The sequence below is a fragment of the Callospermophilus lateralis genome (genome assembly GCF_048772815.1).
Source record: "Callospermophilus lateralis isolate mCalLat2 chromosome 11 unlocalized genomic scaffold, mCalLat2.hap1 SUPER_11_unloc_3, whole genome shotgun sequence".
NCBI classification, from domain to species: Eukaryota; Metazoa; Chordata; class Mammalia; order Rodentia; family Sciuridae; genus Callospermophilus; species Callospermophilus lateralis.
Genome location: NW_027510155.1, coordinates 5221664 through 5234260, shown reverse-complemented (window position 1 = coordinate 5234260; position 12597 = coordinate 5221664). Strand labels below are relative to the sequence as shown.

Here is a 12597-nt window from a genome sequence, read left to right as displayed (position 1 = left end):
AATAGATGAAAAGGTGGATGAGACACATGCCATAACTTAAAATTTTGTCACAGATATGAAAATCCTATAACATAAAGTTTGTAATCACCCATAATGGAAGCATAAGCAGTAGGTTATAGAATATAGAAAAGGAAAAGTCAAACCCTCCTTACCTTGAGAAAAGTCAGAGGGAAGTGTTAAAGAGGAGGATTTAACAGTGACCTAATAAATGTTGCTGATTTAATTAGGTGGCTGTGGAAGGCCTTTTCCAGGAGGGCATGCACCTTGATTCTGATGGCATGTGTAAAGTCCATGCTGAAATACTTCATGAATTTTTAATGGATACAGTAATAAATAGTGGGATTTCCTTTTATCAAAATTTCTTTGATGTAGTAAAGTTCTTATTTCATAATCTATCATCTTGTCATGGTAATATAGTACTTCCAAATATAAACGGAGCTCTTGTGAGATAGAAATAATTCTGCAATTATATAGTAGGGAAAGAAAAAAGATAAGCCTGGAGCTAGGTAGAGCCATGTTTAAATCCTTAATATGTTGCTTCATGGCTGGTTGGCCAGGCTATAACCTAAACTTGTTCCATTTCAGTTTGCCTCATCTGGCAAGTCAGGATGTTCACCAGTTGATGTTCTAGGCTTGGGAGAAATTAAAGACTATATTAACATACTTGAAATCACCCAAGTTCAGAAATTTCTGGGTATTTACATAACTTCCTTTTTATTTTCCAGGTCCTAGTATGCGTCCACCAATAGGCTTCAGAGAATATGCACCAGGTGTTCCACCTGGACAATGGGATTTGCCTTTTGACCCTCGTGACTTTTTTCCAGGACCTGCACCATTTAGACCTTTAGGCTCATTTGGCCCAAGAGAGTACTTCATTCCTGGTGCCCCATTACCACCTCCAACTCATGGTCCCCAAGACTATGGGCCACCACCTGCTGCAAAAGACTTAATGTCTTCAGGTTTTAAAGATGAACCTCCACCTACACCCGATTCTCAGAGTAGTGAGGGCTGTTCACAGGCCTTAAAACAGGGCCCATAAAATTAACCTCTGACACTTAGTCAGAAAGTGGACTATGAACTATTCATTGTGTAAGTGGACTATGAACTATTCATTGTGTTGAAGGATTATTGGCTTCAAAATATAAAAGTTTATTTTAAATGGTTTATGTTTTTAGAATGAAGCTGCCTTGGTGCAGTATATATTTGGAGCCAAAATATTTTCCCCCTAAATATCCCCCACTTAAACTAGAGTATCCTTCCAACTTTAAAATGTGCAATAAGGAATACCTTTGTTTTAGTTAATGTAGCATATACAATTGCTAAATGATTTAGAATGTCATAATTATGGACATTTCATGTGGAAATGCTTTAAGAACATGTATTTCCAGTATCCTATTTTTAGTGTATTCCAGTTGATAACAGAGAAATGGTGTTTTATAAGCTTGAGTTTTCTCTTTAAATATCTGGTCGCAGAGACTGTTACGCTAAAAATGTTTACTCAAAGATCATAAACTTCATTTTCCTTCTTGCTGAAGTTCTTTGTTGTAATAGTTCATAAAAAATTGTTTATTAATATTTCCCAAGTGTCTGTTGATTCATTGGATCGTCATGAGACTTTGTGCCATTGGGGAAGCATGTAAATTCACTCTCAGAACTGAAGATGGTGACTTGGCAGCATATTTCCTGTTGCTCACTGTTAAGGAGGCTGGACCTTGGTCAACTGTGGACTTATACAGAGGAATTTCTTTTACTTGTGAGAAGTCTTGTGGCTCTATTTTTGTAGCACATTCATGTACTTTTTTCTAACCACTGTCCATGTGAGAATGGTTTTCTGAGAATGAGTTTACATTAGTAGCAAGAGTTGTTTGACCTGAAGTTCTACTGCTTTTCCATTATTGCATTAAAACAGTAAAATATAGGGTGGTATGTTGTGTCTATAAAAAATAAGGAAATTTCTTTTAAAAAAATGTACACCTTGCCACTGATTTTCAAGGAATATGATAAAAAAAATTAGAAAAGCATAATCCTCTGAGAAAGAATGAATGAAACTCTAAGGCTTATAATGTCTTTAATCAGCAACTATGGGCTGAATTAAATTCTTTTTTTTTTTTTACAGATTCTCAAATATGTTTTATTTAAAAATCAATTAAAGCAAGTCCTGAATCTGTAACTACTGTCTTTAAAACAATGTTTCTAAGAACTAGCTCTCCAGAGCTGTAATTTTAATTACAGCAATTTTAACAGTACATTTTAAGAGGTTTAAGATTTAAATAAAATTATAAAAGCCTGGTACTTTTGTTTACTGCTAGACCATATTCTTCCATGCTTTATAGTTCTAGAAAGTAATAGGATTGTTGGAACCTAGAACATATCATTGTTCTTTTTATGTCCCCTAAGTATTCTCAAAATAGAGGCAAAAGCTTCAGTGTGAAACAAAATCTCTGTGAAACAAAATCTCTAAACTACTGAAGATGACTCAGAATCAAAAAGAATTTGAGTCCGTTAGGAAGAATTCAATCTACATAGCCTCCATTTAATATCAGAAGCAGCAACTGTGTGTAAGAGGAAAACCATATAATAGCTTATGCCATTTTTAGCCATGTAAAATAAAATTTAAGTCACAAACACCAATTGTCTTTCAACCTCTACAGGACACAAGGCAATGCTGAAGTTACTATAACTTCTAATTTTAAAATAGCATTTAAATAAAGGTGATGTCAGCTAGGAAGATAAATTTTCAAGGAAAGGCAGATTTATTTTTTTATTCAAAGCAACAGTAGTTTTCCCTCTAAAGCCTTTTTTGTATTTATTCTATTAGTAAGCTATAATGCGTTCTACGTAGTTTATCTTAGCAGTTCTGAGCCCACCCATAGTTTCCTCTCCTTACATCCATCTGATTGTACCACTTCTGTAGCAAAGCCCAAGGTAGATGCCCATATACCGGTTGTGAGAGAATACTGTCCCTTGATTCAATTATACTTTTCTATCTCAAAAGTTTTAGAAGTCCTCTCCAGCAAATTGTGTTTGAGTTTAGTTACTAAAATCATTTCATTTGTGAAGCAGTAGTGTTTCAACCTGAAAGTACTACTGCTATAGTTGTAATTATTGTCCAGTGACTCATCCCCTCCCACACTAGAAAGTAAATTAAAACAACTAATTTGTGAGATACAGATTGTTTTGTGTTAATTGCTTCAAGATAAAACCACCTTTTTGGCGGGGGAGGTTTGGTCATTCAGGTCTGAATTAAAGCTAAGCTAATGACAATGTTCAATTTAAGTTTGTTTAATGCTGATGAAAGACATTCATACAAAGCATCCTCTTTTTTTTTCATATAACCCCATTCTTTGGTGGCAGCTGGGGTTGTGGCTCAGTGGTAGAGTACTTGCCTAGCACAGGCAAGGCCCTGGGTTTAATCCTCAGCATCACATAAATAAATAGAAGTTAAAAAAAAAGCATTCTTATGTGAAGGATGCTAAATGTTTCTTCATATAAATTATCACTTTGAGGGGCTGGGGTTGCGTGTGAGGCACTGGGTTTGATCCTCAGTACCACATATAAATATAAAGGTACTGTGTCCATCTACAACCAAAAAAAAAGGTTTGTTTTTTTTTAAATTATCACTTTGATATACATGTTTTATAGTCAATGAAAAAACAGAAAGAACAAGGTATCAGTTTTGCTACATTTTAATCGTAGATTTTAAGGGAGCAACTTCAACATCAGTAACATCAAACAAAAAGGTACTGAGTACTCCACAGGGTACAGAGTGCTGCCAAGCACCTTGGAAAGTTTACATGACATGAAGAAGATGAGGCCCTTCTCTTGAGAAGTTTACAGTCTGGAAATTTTGACTACTCAGAGTTTCAGTTGAGTGAACATTTTATTAAGGCAAATTCTTCATTTCCTAGAACTACTGTAGACTGAACTATTTTTTGCACTTGTGAAATTAACCCAATCCAGATGAAAGAAAAGACTAAATTTGGTTGAGAATTCTTTCAGGCTCATATAGTTTTATTAACATTCATCTAGTAAACAAAATTGACCTAACAGACAACTGAAAAATTAAAGACTAGATCTCTTGAAGTGCAAGGGCTAAAATTACTGTTATTCGTTTTAAAAAGCAAACAGATGGTATGATTAGGGTTTACACTAGTTTAAAAATAGGCCAAGTATTGCATTCCCTTCATGCATTGTTCATTTAAAATAGTGAATATTAAAATACATGGGTTCTACATGTAACCCACAAAAAACTCCTCACAAATCTTTATGTTCTGTGTATCAAATATCCACTTTGTGTACTATGAAAGTTTTATTTATGTCTCATCATTAAGTTAAAAGTAATGTAAATGGTGAAATTATAATAGGCTAATGACCTGCATATTTTCAGATATATTGACATTCATTTCATATGAATGTCAATATATCTAAATAGGAAATAAATGGCAGTTGTATCTACCTATATTAAAAAAATAGAATATCTTTCCAGATTTTGCATACTCATCACTTTATAAAGACAAGGTATGCAGGTTTTAAGGTTTCACAATCAGTTGTCAGAAAAACAGCAGTTGTTCCTGCAGTATCTCATTAGCATCCGACTCAATTATTTTTAGATGACATGATTTAAACCCACCCAAAAATTTGTAATTATTCTGAGAGAGATGGTTTTAATGTTAACCCTAGAATCATTAATGTTAACCCTAGAAACAATAGCAATGTGATGTAGAACAACTAATCAACATGACTAAAAATATGCTCACTTTCAGAAAAACAATCTGGTCATCTGGAAAAAAATCACAGTTACAATCTGGGGGCCACTCCCATATAAGATATTGATCTGATCAAGGCACACTATTTCTAAGTAGAACTATCAGATGAGGGTGAATTTAGGCCAGCTCTAAGGAACAGCCTATAAGACAGACCATAACTGATCCAATTTCCTTTCAAAGCAATCTGGTACTATCCTACCCAATTCAATTCAAAAGTTTGAAGTTAATTCAAATCAAAAGACCATATTGGAGCAAAAGTGAGCAAATGTGTAAACTCTAGCACATTCTTATTGCTGTATTTTAAAGTTTGAAGATGAGCATACCTACCACAGCAGTATTGTTCCAGGAAGCAGGGTAGGAACAGTGGTAAATTAGGAAAAAGACTATTAATTGCACAATTAATAGAAAAGTAAAAACATGTTTCAAAATCTACAATAAACCTTGTATCCAAAGGAGTCATAACAATGAGGTGCTGGACTTTAGTTCTGTGGTACAGCTTTGCAAGGGACTCACTGGCCTATAGGTACGGCTCACTTCCTGCCTCCTGAAGGATGAATATGCTACCCAGAGCTATGATGGTTTCTACTGAGTGGTAAAATTCACAGAAATTCCACATTACTCATGTCAGAATCATTCCTTGTGCAAAGTTTGATGTAGATGAAGATAAAGTGGTTTCTTGGTCAATAACTGCAATTTCTTTCTTTTAATGTCAGTGGGTTTCTTGTATCTGTAACCACAATAGAAAGATGATTATTTAAAATAGTTTGATGATTGATTTACTCCAATGTTACATTCTAGATAAGAGGGACTAAGAAGAAACATGAACTAGTAACCATTAGAACAGTATGAATCCTATATGTATATCACTTACAGTTCTATTACAATTGTCCCAGGTTTAATCTCATCCATCTCCATGAAAGCAAAACACTTGGTGCTGGTAAACCTTTTTTTAGGCTTGTAGTGTTTGAATTCAAAGAAGATAGCTGCACCTAAGGAATTAAAACAAACCACATAAGCCAGAGACCACACATTTCTTATGTGTCACCAGAAGCCTATGATTTTACAAAGTAACATGTGTCAAACAGTCTGATGACACAACTGTTGATAACTCACTGTGGCTGTCACTCCAAGCTCTTCTACCATGTCTGAGTGACATTTCTCCATATCATTTAATTCTACAAAGTACAACAAAATTGTATAGCAAGAATGTAAGTTATGTACACAGGTAGAATCATAAACTACCAAAGAATGTAAAATATTAAATACCACAAGAAAAACAGAAGTTACTTAAGTATCAGCAGTACCTATAAAAATGGTTTCAATAAGCACCTATATTAGAATAGAAATTTAAAAGAGTTCCTTTGATATTTTATTTCTCTCCCTCCTGAAACCACCATGCCCAGATTGTCCTTTCCATATTCTTACAAACTAACTGCCAGTTATAGTATCTTTTTACCCAATGCATCTTATTGAAAGAAAAAAAATAATTCCTTAACTGTTAGAAAGTAATCATTAGCTTCCTAAAAGGACTTAAGGTAACTATTAGAGAACCTGCTTCCTTAACTCTGTATTATGAGAAATACTTCCCTGTCAAATAATATTTAACCACATTATTACAAACTAGATAATGCAACTGCTAATTCTCATATTTTAAAAAAATTGTTGATTTGACTTTAAGTCAATCTTCATAACTATGTGACATAAGATCTTGTTTTCAAGTACACTATCAACACAAACCCAGATAAGTACTGTCCTTAAGAAGTCCTTAAGAAGTCAGTATCTGATAATTACAAACCTTTGGTTAATTTTTCAATATGCTTCTGGAGCTCAATGTCCACATTAAAATGAACATATGTATCTTCTTTTCTTGAAGCCACAGGAGTATCTTGCACAGGAGTTAAATCTATGCCATTCAGATCTGGAGAAACAAATAAGTTTCTGCTTATGAGCATTCACATATACAGATGGAAAATCTAGAAACTGCAAAAGGTTACAGTTCCTAAAGAGGCATGGAAAGAGCTGAGAGGAGATTCTCAGGCTAAGAAATTCCTATTTGGTGTGAGCAAGTATGTGAGAGTTGTTGAAGTTCATGGGGTATGTGGAGAGAAATGAATATAGACTGGATAGGAGACCTCATGAAGGGGACAAGGAAGTCTTTACATGGCCAAGTGGTCAAAACTTGATCTTCATAGTGAAGTGGTAAAAAGAACAAACATGTTTTCCTTAGGGAATAGCCCACTATATTTTTCTATGCAAAAAAAAAAAAAAAAAATCTGGAGTATATAATTTTGCCACAATGGAGCTCTGCCACCAATTTCTAACTTTGATCAAGTATATGGCTTATTTAGAAAAGCCTTTAAACCTAACCTTATAATTTCCCTGTTAAGAACCAAGAATGGATGAGAACAGCCAACAAAAACCCTTTTGTTAATGAATAATTTTTCATATATATTATCTAAATTCTGGTTATACTGTTTACAACATACCCTGAATTTACAACAACCACATGGTATGTTATATATAGTTTTAATTTTCTGGGTTTTAAAATCTCAGTTTAATCAAATTCAACATGGACTCATTTAATAACTCCTCAGTGTTTATGTGTTATTCATTTATGTGTCTCAAAAAGCTCAAAAACAATCTAGTACATTTAATAATTAAAAAATATTTACATAAAATATTTCAGTTTAACATATGCAAAGGTAACTTAACATTTACAACATCATTAAATATTTTTTGTGTTTTAAGTATACTTTCTGAATGAGTATGCAGTTTTACAAATGGTCTATCAAACAATGTAAATATTTTCCAGTATACTATATATTTGATAACTAGTAACATCGGAATTTAAAAGTGTACCAGTATTAGTGCTGTGGATTAGGTTCTTTAAATAAATCTTTTTCTTTGTGGTCATATTTTTCTTTTAATTAGCACTAATGAACCCATGGATCTAACTTTATTTCTGCAATGATAAAAGTTCCTCCATTTAATTTCAGCACCGATCTGTTCCTTTGGTGCAAAACTACAGATTAAAATAAGCCATTTGTACTAAATATAGTTATTTCTGTAAAATGGTATAATTTATTCCTTTATCACATCTTCATCCCACGGGATTGCTTTCAGGGCATGGATGTTATGGACGCACCCTACTTCCCTGTCCCCTGATTTTCATCTGCCTCTGTAGGACTCACCTATGTAGATACCTCAGTAGCACAGGAAGAAGAGGGGCTGAAGCAGGAGAGATGGGAAAACAGGACATGGGGCTTTATGTAGAAAACTACACACCCATGGAAGGTGAGGAGTGCTATGGTTAATCTACATCCTGAAGGCTGTAGCTGCTGTTAAGGACAATGTGTATGTTTAGTTTGCATGTTAGCTGGAATCTGAAGAGCAAAAATCTATACAAACTCAAAAGCAAGTAGGAAATATATTTTGTAAGTCTTTCAGAACTATGTTCTGTTATGATCTCTTCTAGGATTTTGCCTCATTATAGAATGCATTAAAGCAAGTTGTCACATATACAAGACCATCCCCTGTCAAAAACTTTGTCCCATATGAGAAAAAACATAATGCAATTTGCCAGTTATTTACCCTTTACACTAACTGTAATATAGGGATCAATGCACTGTCCAGGGTCTTTCAGACCAATTTTCTCAATCCTGATAGTGAGTAATGTCATTCCCGGTTCTGATGGCAACCTTGGTAATAAAGTACCTGGCAACAGAGAAACCTCAATAAAAGATAGCTCCACCAATAATTCAGAGTAAATACTTTGACAAACAGAAAATATAGCCTACCTCTTAAGAACTAGCTAGGCATTATGTATTTTTATGTCCAAAATTCATGAACATCTGATTTATACTTTTTTAGAAAAATATTTAATTTTACACATAATATATCTGCATTTCCCAACCATACAATCACCTTTAAGCAGAAATAATAATTTCTATAATAATAGTGTATAGTATGTATAATAAAAGTTTGTTAAAAACATCACTTGAGGAAACCCAATTATACATAATAGTATAATATGCTCACATAATATTTATATTCCATATGTACTTCTATATTATACTCAGCATCTTAATATGAAGTGGTAGAACAAAGACAAGAAAAGCTTTTAAAATACTTGTTATTCTGTTCTAAAGTCTGAGACATTTAATATCAGAGTTGATCAATACATTCTTTCCTTTAGTTACTCCTAATAAAGAATAATTTACAATTTGATATTTATGTTTTACTTTAACTATATAGTCTAACTTCTATTCTTCATTCTATTTTGTATGATTTATTCTAAGAAAGTAGTACTATACAGACTGCCATATAAAAGGGCCATTTGTATAACTGAACATTTTCCCCAAAACCAACTAAAATTTTTAAAACTAAAAACCCACCCAGAACAACATGACAATATTCACCCACCAAGAACATATGAAGGAAGAAATCAACTGTTCAGTATGTTCCCTTTTCTGAAACTACCAATAGAGAACAGATGCAAATAAGCTGATTTTAATCAAGTATGTATACAGAACCTCAAAATACATTTAACAAAAGATTTTGGTTGATGTTTTTCAAGTTTCTATTCATCAATGTGTTATGCTATTTTTAATGATGAGTTATTTGAAATACATGAAGCTATCAACACACTATATTTGAAAATACACATTTGATTGATGGCAAATGTGGCTTGAGGAAATTTTGGGAGGTGATGGGAATGTTCTGAACTTGTATAGTGGTGACAGATGCAAAACTCTATAGAGGTGCCAAAAATCAATGAATTTTATTCTTACAGAAGGGAAATGTTATGATATACAAATTATACCTCAACAATGCTGTTAAAAATGTATCACTTTCTAATTTAAACAAATATGAAGACAATACAGACAAATGCAAGAATGGGAAGGCCTGGAGGCTGCATTCCACTGTTGCATTAACAAACCTAAATGGGCTCAGGCTGATATCATTAAATATATACATAATACCTTTTATGCATCTTCTTTGATTGACAAATGAGGGTACTTTTAGAAGAGGGGCTTGTACCTGGACATCTTGGATGAACTTCAGAGAGCTAAGAAACACCTCTGAAATTTTATGAAAAATGTGAATATGTATACATTTATATTTATATACATACATATTCACATGTATGTATATCATATATGAATTTTTCTGTAGAAAAGTTCGTTCTATTATGTAGTACATGGCTGTATAAATATGCTACAGTTTATGTACAAATTCTTGTGTTGATAGATATTTGAATTAATTCAAGTGTTTGGATATAGTTAACAAGGCTATTATAAATACTCTTCTGAACATTTTCTGGTGCCCATAAGCACCCATTTCTGAAACAGAGAAATCACTAAGTCACCTGGCATGTTACCTCCATACCTACTATTTAACGACAATCCATTTCCCAAGGTGGTTGTGCCAATTTTTATTCATAGCCCAAGTGCAGTAGTGTTCCCATTGCTCCACATATTCACTAGGTACTGTTTTCTCAGATTCTTCATGTTAGCCAATTTTGGTATCAAGAGATCAATCATTTTAATTAGCATTCCTCTGAAGATTAATAAGGTTGAGCACCTTTTCGAATAAATCAAATAAATGATTTCCTCTTTTCTGAAGTGTGTTCAAATATTTTGCTCGATTTTTTATTGAGATGTCTATCTTATTAAGCTGTAGGAGGTCTCTATTATTTTGCTGGACAAATGTTTTACAAATAGCTTCTTAGTAGTTTTCTTTTATAAAGACTTTTTGTTGAAGTAGAGCATATACATTTTAAAATGTACAAATTGTTAGCACAGTTTGCTGAACTTTCACAAAGTGAATACACCTGTATAACTAGCATCAGATCTAAGAAATATATGATCAGCCTCCTGGGAGTGTCCTTCCCCACACCCTATTCAATTCACTCTTTCAAAAGATAGCAACCGTTGCTAACTTCTAACACCAAGTATTAGTTTTGAATGTTAAGAATGACTTTTGTCTGCCATGGTGTCTTCTGATTATGATAAATACTTATGACTAGTAATATCAAATTTCTTAATATCTTCCTTCACAATCAGTGCTTTCTATGTTATATTTAAGAAAACTTACCCCACTCCAAAATCATAAAGGTATTATCTTGAAAGCATTTTATTGTTTTGCCATTCACACTTAATTCTATATGTCACACAGAATTATTGTCTATGGTGCATAGTAGGAGCTTTAATTTCATTCAATTTCACATAAATACTCAATTGTCTCAGCACTACTCATTAAAAAGACTGACATTTTCCACCACTGATCTGCAGTCCCACCTCAATCATAAATCATGTGGCAATCACTTTCTGAGTTTTCTGTCTTACCGGACTGTTTATCCTCTTATCACTAATACAGTATCTTAATTCTATAGCTGTATAAAAGGTCCAGGAACTGCAATAAAAATTCAGATGAGTTTCAGAAAGAGTCTATCTTTATAAATTGCTTCTTCTAATTTATGAACTAGTATATATCTTTACATTTTAAAAATCATAACATTTATTTAATAGAACTTTATTTGACCTAAAAGCCTTCAGAAATAAAGACCTACAGATCCAGGGAAAACTCCTGTTTCTATGTTTATGTTCCATGAAGAATGAATGGCCATGTAGAAATGACTGGAAAGGGGGTGTGAGCTAATGGTAAAAGCCTGCCAGGGTCCTAGCAAGCCCTGTCTGGTCAGATTCTTCTTGGCCTCTTTGTATAGCCTTCTTTCCTTCTGGACCTAAGGAAGGTCCTGTCTGGAATGAGGGTTTTTAAGGGAGGGGGTAAGGGAGGGTAAGGGGACAGGAAGGAAATAGCAGGGAGGGTAGGGGAGAGAGAGGGAGAGAGAGAGAGAGAGCTTTCTAGGTTTTATGAGAGCTTTCTAGGTTTTATGAGAGAAGGCTTTGGGAGAGAAGGGGGAAGGACAGGAGGGCAGGAGGAGGGCAGAGGCTTTGCTGCTGAGGTTGCTTTCGGGATTCCAATCTCCTTCAGTTAGAAGTTCTCAGCAGGCCAAAACCCCACCCTTTGGGCTATCATATTCTGATCTGACCCTGCCCACCTTCCCCCTCTCCCTCCCTCCTCCTCCCTTTCTCCTTTTAAAAAGGGAATGTGTAGATCTTTCCATCTTCTAAGATCTTTGATTTCTCTGTTTAGAGTTCTGTAGTTTTCATTGTATAGATCTTTGATTTCTTTCGTTGATTCTCAAGTATCTTATTTTTTTTAGGTTACTGTAAATGGGGCAGTTTTCCTCATTTCCTTCTCAGAGGCTTTGTCACTGATATACAGAAATGCCTTTGATTTATGGGTGTTGATTTATATCCTGCTTCTTTGCTGAATTCATTTACTATTTCTGGAAAGATCTACCTTGCTCTTGGGATAGGCAGAATTAATATTATCAAAATGACCATACTACCAAAAGCAATATATAGATTTAATGCAATTCCAATCAAAATCTCAGTGACATTCATCATAAAAATAGAAAAAGCAATCATGAAATTCATCTAAAAATATAAGAGACCAAGAATAGCTAAAGAAATCCTTAGCAAGAAGAGTGAAGCAGGGAGTATCGCTATATGAGACCTTAAACTATACTACAGAGCAATAGTAACAAAAACAGCATGGTATTGGCACTAAAACAGACTGGTAGACCAATGGTACAGAATAGAGGACACAGAGACTAACCCACAAAATTACAATCATCTTATTTTAGACAAAGGTGCCAAAAACATGCACTGGAGAAAAGATAGCATTTTCAACAAATGGTGCTGGGAAAACTGGAAATCCATATGCAACAAAATGAAATTAAACTCATAACTCTCACCATGCA

The 12597-nt window shown here is 33.9% G+C and overlaps 1 long non-coding RNA gene across 1 annotated transcript; it reads right to left on the bottom strand.

The window, feature by feature from the left end:
* Window positions 1–5659: 5659 nt before the first annotated feature.
* LOC143386028 (uncharacterized) lies at window positions 5660–8386 on the bottom strand. Its single transcript, XR_013089530.1, has 3 exons — window positions 8358–8386; window positions 6562–6684; window positions 5660–5755 (listed from the first exon to the last, which is right to left on the bottom strand). It is a non-coding gene; the product is annotated as an uncharacterized LOC143386028 (long non-coding RNA).
* Between the last annotated feature and the right edge of the window lie 4211 nt (window positions 8387–12597).